Source organism: Rousettus aegyptiacus, unplaced genomic scaffold, assembly GCF_014176215.1.
Source record: "Rousettus aegyptiacus isolate mRouAeg1 unplaced genomic scaffold, mRouAeg1.p scaffold_m13_p_18, whole genome shotgun sequence".
In the NCBI taxonomy this organism is placed as follows: domain Eukaryota; kingdom Metazoa; phylum Chordata; class Mammalia; order Chiroptera; family Pteropodidae; genus Rousettus; species Rousettus aegyptiacus.
Genome location: NW_023416293.1, coordinates 16,381,707 through 16,393,975, shown reverse-complemented (window position 1 = coordinate 16,393,975; position 12,269 = coordinate 16,381,707).

Below are 12,269 nucleotides of genomic sequence, written 5' to 3'. Positions count from 1 at the left end.
CCAGGGAAACTGAGGCATTGAATTAAAAGCGAATAGACTTAGGAGGGACGAGCTGACAGTGACAGTAGGGATAAAGTAAGCATGAAACGTTTAGGCGTTTTCCGATTGTAAAAGAGGTCCATATTAACTCTTTCCATAGGAATCTTTCTTGGGATTTTTGTTAAAATTTCGTTGCATTTCTAGATGAATTTAGAGAAAATCGGCGTGTTTGCTACATCAAGTTTTCCCACCCATGAACTGTGTTATCTCTTAAATGGGGAAATCTCTAAAGTTAGCAATATTCTAATTTCTACCATGGGGGCCCTGATGTTGGTATTTACTTTCTGAGTTAGAGTCATTGCATTAACCTGAGCTGGAAGAGGGACCCCAAAGAAAGGAAATGGGGTCACGAGCGAAAGCGCCACGTCGCGGAGACCTCGGTGCCAGCAGCGCCTCCTGCTGACGCCAGGCGTGGGGTGCGCGACGACCCCGGCCGCCCCTCGCGGCCCCCTGGTTACGGGAGCAGCGGCGGCGAAGCCCGCGCCAGGCCCTGCAGTCGGCAGACGCTCGTCAGTGTTGCGCTGTCTCGGCTCCTGCGCTCCGGCTCCCGTGGGGGGCGGTGGCCGGCTCCAGAGAGAGTGCGAGGGGTGGGCTTTTGCCCCGGTGGCGTGTGAAGTCATTTTAACGGGGTGGCCTGCGGCTTCCATGTTCCAACGTGAACTGCGCTGGGCCCGGAAACCCTTCCTGAATGGCGAGGACCCCGCAGGGCAGGAGCCCGGGGCGAGGCAGTGGGACACACGGACCAGATGGCGCGCGGGGCCCTCGGGGCTGTGCCAGCCGGCTTAGAGGGGGAGCGGCCCTTCGGAACCCGAAGACGTTCGGCTGGAAGGTGGGGCTTTGAAACACGGAGGAACCGCAGTCGCCTGCCGGCTGCCAACGCGAGGCAGAGAACCCTTGGTGAGCGATGCATGTTGGCATCCGCTTTGTCTCATGACCGTGGGTGCGCCCGAGCTCCCGTGCGCCGCTGCAGAGCAGAGGGAACGAGCCGCTTTAATTTTGGGGTGCGTCCACTTTCGTCACTGGCTAGTGCACCTGCTCTTGTCTGGGACAGGTCAGGGCCAGGGCTGGAGCGCAGAGCAGCCCCGTGCGTGGGGCCTGCGCACACTGGGCAGAACCGAGCTCAGTGACATATGCGGACTCTTCCCTCCCAACCGTCCCCTGCCCTCAGCTTCCGTCCCAGGACAAGGACGTGTGCTGGAGGGGGAGCACGAGACACGCCCGACGTCCGTGGGTGGGAGCCGTGCCGGGGGCGGTGGGAGTGCGGGGGGACCCGGTGCGGTCGGTTCGTGGTCGCTGCCGGTGCCGCCATCGTAAGCCGCGGTGCGGGGCAGGGCGGCAGGCAGCAGGGGCAGCAGCGGGGAGGGCTGCTCGCCGGGCGAGCCTCGCGGGCGCCTTCCAAACGGAGCCCGTCTCTCTGATGGACGAAAGGTCTTCACTTCGTTTTTTCAACACGTATGCGCTGAGTACCAAAGTTATGCAGGACGTGGTGACAAAACCCGTCCCGCGGAAGGTGCTCGGTCATCCGTTTCCGTGTGACTCAGTGACTGTGCTGGCTACGGCATCACACGTTTCGAATGGGATTTTGTTAAGAGGGAGGAACGAGGTGGAAACAGAGGCAGCAGCCTGACCCGAGGGCGATGGCAGAGAAGCAGGGGACACCGGGGGGACACGGGGCGGCCGCGTGACGGGGACGGCGGGGCACGGACGCCCAGCCCGCAGCCCGTGGCCGGGGGGCGCGGAGAGGGAGGGAGGCGCGTCAGAATCTGGGAGCCGGGAAATGGCGAGACTCGCACCATCTGTGCCAAGTCAGTGAGTCCAGAGGGAAGCGGGTAGAAGTGCTTCCCCGAGCCCAGCGCCGGAGCAGACGGAGGCCCCTGGACCCTCGGGGACGTTCACACCAGAACCGGGCTGCCGTCAACGTGAGCTTCAGAGAAGAGTCGCGGGCGGCATCGCTGACTCTGTGACAGGTGGACTTTGCTTTCAGGTGCTGGGCGATGTCGGCCACTCCATGGGTGAGGTGCGCCCTGCCCTCTGGCCCTGTCCTGAGACGTTGAGTCAGGCGCTGGCCCAGACCCCGATGGGTGAGTGTCGGGTTTACTTGCGAGAGGGCAGACGACATTGCTGGAGAAAGCGCTCACGTAGCCCACGTCATCTTCCTCGGAAATCACGCGACTGTATCAAAGCGTCTGAAAGTCATTCCCGATATCCCGCCCAGGACGCGGTGGGCGACAAGGAGGAGGGGCCGGAGGCCGAGAAGCCGCTGGTGCTGGGGGTGTGCAGGAGCCTCACTGGCCTGCGACACGCGGAGGGCTGGCGATGGAGAAGGGGACGTCCCACCGCAGGGAGCAGGGAGGCTGGCATGGGGCCGGAGCGGGCCCACCGGCACCGGGGCAGGGCGGTTCGGTGTCAGCCGTGGCCCTACGGAAGGATGATGGGGTCCGTGGTGAATGGGGACCGGGGTTCAGGGAGAGGCCGAGCGGCAGAGAGAAACTGGGGCGATGTCCGCGAAGAGAGATCTGACGACTGGGAGGGAATGGCTGAGTTAGTCGTGTGGACGTGGGGTTTTGCCAGTGTTTGAAAACGTTAAATTTGTGACAATGAAATCTAAGTGGTGCTTTTTCCTGACTGGTACCCTGACCGCGTGGCTCCTCTCGTGCGAGGTCCCCCTGCAGAGTCCCAGACAGAGGCTCTGTCAGCTGCCCGAGCCCACCCACCCCCTCCCCTGTGGGGCCCGCGCTCAAGGCAGTGGATGCCCCTCCGGGCGAGGCACAGGGAACCCAGGGGCCCAGAGACGTGGGGAGGGGGTCGGGGGAGTTCAGGAGGCCAGCGGCCCGACCGCGGACGTGGTGCCGGAGCCAGGACAGCTGTCCTGTGACGCTGAGGCCACACGCACGAGGGGGAGGGTGAGGGCACTTCAGAGGCCACGGGCCCCACGGGCCGAGCCTCCGGCCGCAGTCTGCGCCCCCGTTTCCCTGCCGTGTGTGCCATGCCCCGTTTCCTGCACGCCACACCCCGTTTCCTAGGCCACTCCGAGTCGAGCCCCTCTCCTTCTGGCCAAACGTCCCCAACGCGTGTGCTCCACCCCCGCCTGGGGGTCCCCAAGGTGTGTCTCAGTTTCCTGCTGTCGTATGACGAGCCACCTCTCCGCAAGGCTCAACAGCAGCAGCAGCCACGGCTCGCTTTGCCCACAGGTCGTCACCTGGGCGGGGCTCGGAGGGAAGGTTGTCTCTGTTCCAAGTGGCATCAGTGGTGGAGCTTGGAGGGGCTGGAGAACACACCTTGGGTGGCCCACTCACAACTAGCCGGCCTGGGCAGCTGCCCGGGCAAAGTTGGGGCTCGGTGCTGGAGTCCCCGTCCCCATCAGCCGCCCGGGCTCCCTCATGCCACGGCGGCTGCGTTCCCCGGGCGAATGCACAAGGCACGAGGCGCGGCATTTTATGATCTAACCTCAGCTGCCGTATCGCGCCCCGCCCGCCGTGCTGATGAAGGCGCCCACCACACCTGCCCGGGCTCGGGGGCGTGGACATGAGCGCCACGTCCTGGTGGGCGTGTGGCGAGGTCCTCCAGCAGGCGGGACGGAGAAGCCGCAAAGCACGACCCGGTGGCAGGCGCCTCGGTACCGGCCAGCCATGCCCGCTGCCGCTCTCGGCGGCACCCGGCACCCGGGCTCGCTTACATGCGGAAAGGAAGAACGAACCAAAATCAGGACATCGGCTCATCGCAAAACTCCTGCCAAGTTTTCAAGTGAGAGACTTCGTGGAATCCCAGGTCACCTGGCTTCGCCGGGAGGTTAAGCAGGAACCCCAAGACTTGTCTAAGATCAGATGCAGTGGAAGGTCTCAGTTAAGTCATGTTCGGCCACCAGTACCCCCTCGGGGCTGCAGGGGGATGGGCTTGGCAGGTCGGTCTGCTCCCGGCCAAGTAAGGAAACTCCACTGTGTGGACGAGAGAGAGTTGGGGGACAGGGGTAAAGGGGGTGGGAGAGAGAAGGACAGAGAGAGAGAAAGGAAGAGAGAGGAGGGAGGGAGAGAGGGAGAAGGAGGGAGAGAGGGAGGGAGAGGGAGGGAGAGGGGGGGGAGGGAGGGGGAGGGGCGCGGGGGCCCTCGGCGAGTGGGAAGGCTGCAACACACCTCGCGAGAGAGCAAAGTCGGTATCCTCTGGTTCCAGAAGGACTGTGATTGCCGTTTGAAATAAACTCGTGCAGTTCGTCCAGTCAGATCAGGCGATGGAAAAGGGCGCCGTGCGGGTCAGTGGGCAGCCGCCGCGGAGACCTGCCTGTCCCCGCCCTGCTCTGCTCGGGCATGTCCCGCCTCTCCTGGCGGGGGGGGGGGGGGCCGGGGAGAGCACTGGAGGGGGGGGGGTTGGTCGGGGTCGTTCCTCCCCTCCCTCTGCCGCCCTGGCAGCCTCTCTGTCCCCCTGGGTGGCAGTCGGCTTCTGCAGTGGCCTTCGAGGACCGCCCCCCACGCCCCGCGGGGTTCAGCTCAGGTGCGACCCCTTCCCCTTGGGTGGGGGCTGGACATATTCTAATGAGAACCCAGCAAGAATGAAGAGTTTTCACACGACAGAGGCTTCTGCTTTGTCCGCGGCTTCCTCCCAGCTGCTGGCTGTGGCGAGGCCAGCCGCCCGCTGTGAGCTGCCCGTGGCGGGAACCTGAGGCCGCGTCCGCTGCTGGCCAGGAGGAGCTGAGTCCCGCCAGCGGTCTCCCTGTGGGCCGTGGGGTGAGCCCCAGCCACTTAGATCACGGCCTCGAGGGCCAGAGCCCGCGACCCCGCGACCCTGCGGGCCTGAGCCCGGACGCCTGGCCCACAGGAACCGTGACACGGTACAGGCGGTTTTAAGCCACAGCGTTTGGGCGATTTGTGGCGAAACCGCACATGACTAACACACGCGGCTCCAGCGCCCTCCAGCAGGCGGGCCCGGGCCTGGGCTCAGGGACTTTACCGCTGTCGCTCCGGCCCTTGGGCCAAAGCCGCTGTCTCGCCTCGTCGTTTGGGTTTTCAGAGCCGTCAGCGCTTGGCCAACTCCCACCTTGAACAGTTTTTGTTTTTCTGGGTTAATTCTGACTGAAAAAGTCACAGCTCACAAATTTGGTGAAATGCGTCTCTTTTGTGTCTGTCACACTGTGTCAGCCCCAGAGGCCTGCGCCGGCCGCAGAGAAGCAGACGTTCAGCCCTGATTTCGTGTTTGTAACGCCGTCATCTTTCTCGTGAAGGGGATGAATACCCAGGTCCATTGAAGCTTCATTTCTCACGAACCTGGGTCTGCCCCCTGATTCACACACGTTGGCTACCAGGGGTTCCCGGAGGCCTAACAACATTCTTTTAATCCAATTAAAACGATACCTTACTTTAAAAAATCTAGAATAAAATTTCACTGCCTTTTCCTAAAGCTTTGGTCTCTCTCATTTTCCTCTCTTCACCAAGGCTTCCAGTTTCTATTTTCGTGTGAGTTGGTTTTAAAAGGAAGCACGTAACATAAAGAGCAGTAGGATTAACGTCCGTGGTAGAGGATAGACTCGCACGGTCGGTCGTTTTCCCCGGGTGACCCCTGGGTGGCCACAGCCTTCGCTCAGAGAATCAGGGCCCCCCATCGGCCCTTCCTGTCACGTGCCAGGCCTGCCTCCTACTCGGAGTCTCTGTCCTTGGGGTCACTGATGAAAGAAGAATGACAGTGAAAACTACTGTGTGGACAAAGTAAAAGTCACTGTAGCCCAGAGGTCCCCAACCTTTGTGGCGCCGGGGCCCGGCGCTCCTACGAGCATCTAACGCCTGACGACCTGAGGCGGAGCCGAGGCGGCGATGCTGGCGCCGGGGGCGGCCGCGGACACAGGTGAGACTTTGCTGGCCCGCGGCCCCCACCTCCCCTCCTGCCGTGCGGCCCGGTTCCTAACCGGCCACAGACGGTACCGGTCCACGGCCCGGGGGCTGGGGACTCCTGCTTGGGAAGACGATTTCTATCAGGAGGTCATTGTGTTTGCCATAGACCAGGCTGTGACCGCTAGGGCCACACCGCCCTTTAAAAAGGAATATTTTTGCTCAGGCGCAGTTGGTGAGAGACTGACTCAGAGAAAAGACACGTGGCCAGCCCGCCACAACATTTTAAGGAGAATACTATTCCAGAGAACTTGAAAACTCAGCGATGAAATGACGCCGATGGCAAAGGGTCTCGTCAGGCCCGCGCTGAGGCAGGGTTGACCAGGAGCCCGTCACCGTTTTCCTTAGACGTCCAGGTCCTGGGAGGTCTGACTCCACTGCTCGGGAGGAGTGCCCACTCCACTCACCAGTCTTTGAAGCTAAATGCAAACGATCCCACAGTCTGGCTGTGTCTGCCTTAACTGGCCAAAGCGGCAAGTTTCAAAGAGGCAAACTCAACGCCTTTGAGCGCTGGTTTTCAGGAGACACATCCTGCCTCTGCCATGCTTTTTATGAGAACAGACGCAGAGGCACAAGTAGTTACGTTTAGAAAGTGGTGCTGTGTCGGAGACTCAGAAGTATGCCGCGTCCAGAATGGAGCAGAGCCCTCTCTTCATGACAGGCCCCTCCTTCAAGGTGAGAGCCGGGGGGAGCCAAGAGGTTCTTAAGTCCCTCTCCACAGCTGGGAGACAGACAAACCGAGGTGCTCGGCGATGGAGGGAAGTCCCTCAGCCCCACGGCCAGTCTGGCTGAGCCAGGCTGACCCTGTCCGGTGGGAGAAGAAACCGCGTTGCCTGGCGAATGTGGTGGTTACGCGTCAGGCCGACCTGCTGGCAGCTTTCGCTTCCCTTAGAGGCAGATCCAGTACCCATAGAGAGAGTCTCAGCTGTCACCTCTTGGGCAGCAGGACCTGTCCGACCTGAAAGAGGAACAATAATCGTGGGAGTGAGGATAATCGCAGGTGAATCACTGGGTCGCAGCGAAGATGAATAATACTTTCACATTCTCCATGGCGTCCAGACTCTTCCCAAGCTAGAAGCCAGATCTGCATTCTCTTTCCTCCAAGTGCTTTTTTTTTTAATAGGATACCTATTTTTCTACTTATAAATGAGATACACTTTTTCACAGCAGTTATAAGAAGATACAGCGTTCCATTTTGCTAGGATGTCTTGCTTCCTTTGGAAAGGGCCGGAAGGCTTAGCCAGCCAAGTTTGATGTTCTGCAGAGGGTGGAAAAACAGGTCAAAGTTCAAAAGCAGGAATGACACCTACATTTTCTCAAGCTAAAATAGCATTTCCCTATAAAGCTCAGTAACTGTTAGTACAAACGCTGGCTGAAAATTTCAAAACGAGTGGTTTTGCTAAAGTTGTTTTTTAAATTAAAAAAAAAATGCTCATTCAGATTGAAAATACTGAACAGATCATACAGTATTTGAGGATTTAAGGAAAATTATGTCCTGACCACAGAGATGAGCTTATGTAGCATTCAGAGACTTTAACTTTCACATTTGCTCATATCTGTCAATTAAATTTGATTTTTCTTGCTTATCTTTACAATCGTAATGTAAAAATGGATGAAATAATAAAACAAAAAGATATGACCTTAGTGAAATAATAATTTCAGATAAAAAGACCAGTTTCAAATCTTTAGGTGTAAATGTTGATTTAGGTTTGGGAGATTTTATCTTAAAAGAGCAAAAGAATTCTTTTTGCATTATCTCTAAACTGGAAAATATTTCACTGGATTCGGTTCAAAAATAACCTTGATATACTATAACCTTGAGCTGAGGCCAGTGGAAAAGTTAAAATCCAGGGAAATCGTGCCTTCCTCAGAGTCAGGGAGTAAGTAACTGAAAATCGGAGAAGAGCGACAGCTAGAAAGGAACCACGAAAAGCATCTTAATCCAAAACAGGCTCCTTGCCCCCTGGTTAAAACCTGGCATTCTCTGAGGCTGACTTTCGAGCTGACTTTAGCATCATTTCCCTCTTGACTACAGGAGTGGATTCTAGTCCTAGCAACAACTCTACTTTTAAAAATTAATTATCTATTTATTGTCTCTCCTGCTGACGACCGAGCTCTAATTTATTTTGCAACCACAGTGCCGAGCACATTGCTCGGGATACACCAAGAATAGCAGATGGGTTGATGGATGGATGGGTGGGTAAGTGGGGCGGGGTGGATAAACGAGTGGGCGTGGATCCCAGGTCGTTTCATATCCTGTCATGTCCCACAGGCTCTTTGGGGTTCCACAGCCCCAAACTAGACGCAGGCGCAGGCCCTTGAGATGGGCCTGCACCCCCGTCCCCCAGGAGGGTGCCCGGTAGGTGTTTGCTCGTGCGCGCTTGTTAAGTGACGATGCTGGAGACGGATCCTCTGCTCCCCGCAGAGCGTGGAAGAAGCCGGGACGACTGGTGTGACCCCGCCGGGACGCGGGGGCAGACGGCGGAGCAAACGCGCTCAGCGCGTACACTGCGCGTGTGCCGCCGACGGGCAAGCGCTCCGTGGTGCCCCCCCGCCCACGCGGCGGCCTCCCCTCCCCCGCATCCTCTCCTCAGACCCACGCATCGGGTGTTACTGTTCCACGTGAATACCAGTCAGGTTTCCGAGGGGCAGCGCTGACGATGGTAACCGACGGTAACTGCGTTGCCCGTCTCGCCTGGGTAGGTCGTCTCTGGCGGCTTCCCGCTGGTTGACGGCTGACAGCGCAGAAGGACGGGAGCAGCCGGAGGCGAGAGCCACTGAGGTGCCGCGTGGTGTATCCCTTGAACTGCTGGGAGCCCCCTGTTTGAGGGGTGCCACTGATTTGTGTGCAGATACATAAATAGGCATGAACGTCGTTACAGGTTTTCTCTTTGGGGTTAAGCTTTTCCCAGGGAGCGGACTGACGGGTCGTCAATGGAAGCCCCGTGACCAGTGGCCACACTGCATGTTTGGGGCACTTGAGTAATTGTCGTGGCTGCGGACGTCGCGGGAGGCCTGGCTGGCGCCTCGACGCTTCGGGCGCCACTTCCGCTCCCTCCCCGGGTCCTCGGTGGGTAATCGCCTGACCCCGGGAAGCAGCCCGAACGGCACTGGCACGAAGAACCGTGTCCGAGCCGGGCTGCTTCGCGTCTCGCTTCCTCCGATGTGCCTCTGGGGAGGCGGCAGTCTGGTCTCGGTGGCCAGTGCCGTCCCCTGGAGAAGCAGCGCGGAGAATGAGCACCATAGGTGACCCCGACGCAGCTGCCTCTTGCGTTTAGAGCAGAGTCGGGGGGATCGCTCGCCCACGCACGCGCTCCGCACTCGCCCTGCACACCTGCTCCGAGTTCCTGCGGGAAACAGCTGCGTGGATAATGGAGAGAGTGGCTGTAATGGAGAAATGACTATGCTTAAGACACGGTAAGACCGTGAAGAAACTGGGGTTCCGGCCCTATGTATTCAAGAAGCAGAAGCAAAGAGCCCATTTGCAGTTTCCAGGTTTTACCCCTTCAGAGGTGCAAAGGCCTGTGATACAGCCCCCCTCTGTGCCGGACGCTCAAAATGATGCCACGCACACTGCGTCCCTCGGAGCTCCTTGGACGGCGGCCAGGTTGCTCAGACAGGTGTATCTCCATCTCTTATCAAACGTGGTTAGAGAGACAAGATGTAGATTGCACCTATTACGGTAATAACAGAATTTGAGATAACATCTATGAACCTAGTGACACACACGCTCCATTTGAATGTGACCTCGGATTCCCCAGACTGGCTTCTGGAGCAGAGGGGCCGTGCTCAGATTATCACCGGTCCCTCTTCGTCCCTCCCCCACCCCGTCTGGTAATACAGAACACCGCCTCTCTACGGCAGCGCTCCCCAACCTTTGTGGCACCGATGACCGGTGCTCCTATGAACATCTGACGCCTGATGACCCCAGGTGGAGCTGAGGCGGTGATGCCGGCGCTGGGGAGCGGCTGCAGATGCACACGAGGCTTTGCTCGCTCACCCGCCGCTCACGTCCCCTCATGTGGCCTGGTTCCTAATAGGCCGCAGACCGGAACTGGTCCGTGGCCCGGGGGTTGGGGACCCCTGCTCTGCAGGATTGTGGGCTGGCTCACGCATTTCTGGGCAAGTTTAGGAGATGAGCCTCAAGTGCACAAGATGGATTCTGCTGGGAGCTCGTGGCTTCCGCCACGGGCATCGCGGCTCCCCGGCCCCCACGGCTGGGGGGAGCAGCAGCTTCCTTTGCGGGCGGGGCCGAAGCACACCCGCCTGTGCCGGCACCTCCGTGAGCCCCTTCGTCCCGGTCCTCCCTGCCCCAGGCCCCTGACGGGCCCCGCTGCGGCCTCTGTCACTTTCTGCAGGTACCACCACCACACACGCACATGCGCGCGTGCACACCATACACGCGTGCGTGCACACGTACACACACATGCACGCACACACCATGCGCACACGCACACACCCACCACGCACACACACATGCATGCACACACCACGCGCACACACACACACACCACGCGCACGCACACACACCCACCACACACCCACCACGCACACACACACATGTACGCACACACCATGCACACACGCACACACCCACCACACACGCGCACCACACGCACACCATGCACACACACACACATGCACGCACACACCTGGCTGGTCCGAGCTGCCACGAGAAGACATAGGGGTGACCTAGCCTAGCGCAGGCATCAGGAGGCACTTCCTGAGAGTGACTTTCGGGGCCTGAAGGACGAGCAGGACTCAGCTGGATGAGGACAAGAAGGGGGTGGAGTGGCAGGCAGGACGGTGGGGACCGGACTAGAAGGTGCCCGAGGCCCTGGCCGGAGGACGGCCAGCGAGGCAGGAGGCCAGAGAGGGCAGTAGGGCCAGGTCGCGGGGTTGGGGTTTTACCTCAGGGACTGCAGGTGCCCTGAAGGTGTGGAAGCAGGGAGGGGCCGACCTGATCTGTGCGGGCGGAAGACGCGGTGTGGCCGATGGGCTGGAGGGAAGCTAGCGGGGACAGAGCCGCCTGGCAGACCAGTCAGGGGGCCGCTGGCGAGAGACGGCGCAGGGAGCACGAGGAGAAGCAGGTGCAGGCCAGAGACGTGCGGGGGCGGGGCGAGGAGCCCGGTCCTGACCCGATGAAGGCAGGAGAGAGAAGGGGGCGTGGAGGAGGAGCCCTCGGTTTTTGACAATGCAGACAAGTGGGTGCTGACGCCATTACTGAAATGGGGATCCCCGGTAAAGGAGTTTGGGAAGGCGCGCGGTGGCCAGATGTGGGGGTGCACTGTGTCTGAGGAGCATCGAGTCTCAGCTGCTGTTGAGTTATCCAGTTAGGAGAGTTGTCCACCCTTGAGAAAGCCCCCAAGGGGGACGGTGCCCTGGACAGGGAGAGGGGTCGGGGGTGAGGGGGCTGGGGGGGGTCACGGGAGAAAACCGGAGTGGCCCCGCGTTGCCTCACGAGGGCAGGGAGAGAAGTCCACGAAGCCCCTGCCGCGTCTAGCATGTAGCAGAGCGACGGCGTTGTCCTTACGAAGGTCAAGGTCAGCCGCGCAGCCAGCCCTTGGGGGGACGGATGGACGTGGCCTGAGGCGCCTCGAGAGGCGGGCGGGCCCGACAGATGCTGACGGAAACGCTCGCAGCAGGCAAGGCTCACGTTTGCGCCCTCCACACCTGACTTCACGATTCCTGGGAACACGAGTTGGGACTCCTGAGGCGTTGCGATTTTGTTTAACGGCCCTTCTGCCTTATTTGCTCTTTCCATCTTAAAGTGCGGACTTGCTCTCCCCATCGGCGGTGGAGGGCTCAGGTTTTGTGGAAAGAATTCACACTGCTTGTTCTGGGCCTCTCTCCCCACGCGCTGTTCGCGTCTGCACCCACCGCTCCTTCCGCTTTCCGTCCCCCCCATTCCCCCACCCCGTTCCCCCCTCCCCGCTCCCTACAAAGGCGCAGCCGCAGACAGCCAAACGTCCGACGCCGAAGCGGGATCCACCCGGGGCCGGAAAGCAGGATGACCTTGGTCGGCGTCTTGACCTGATCTCCAGTTCTCCCTTACGACCCCCGGCCACCCCTCATCTGATTTCAGTGTCGCACGATAAACACTAGCCCCCTCGTGGGTTTTCCTTACGGGGTGGCAGGCGCTTCCTGTGAGTCAGTCCCGGTGGCCCCGTGACCTGGGGGCCCCGGGCAACGGCGCCCCAGCCCTGCGCGCCAAGGGAATGAATGGTTAGCGCCGGCGGAGGGGCCTGCCTGCCTTTTTCTCGTCTCCCGGTTGCTCTCCGCTTTTCCTAACGCTTTCCCCGGGGTGGGGTGAGCTTTTCTGCGAGCTTTACAGAAAGATCTGGGGCGTAGTCACCC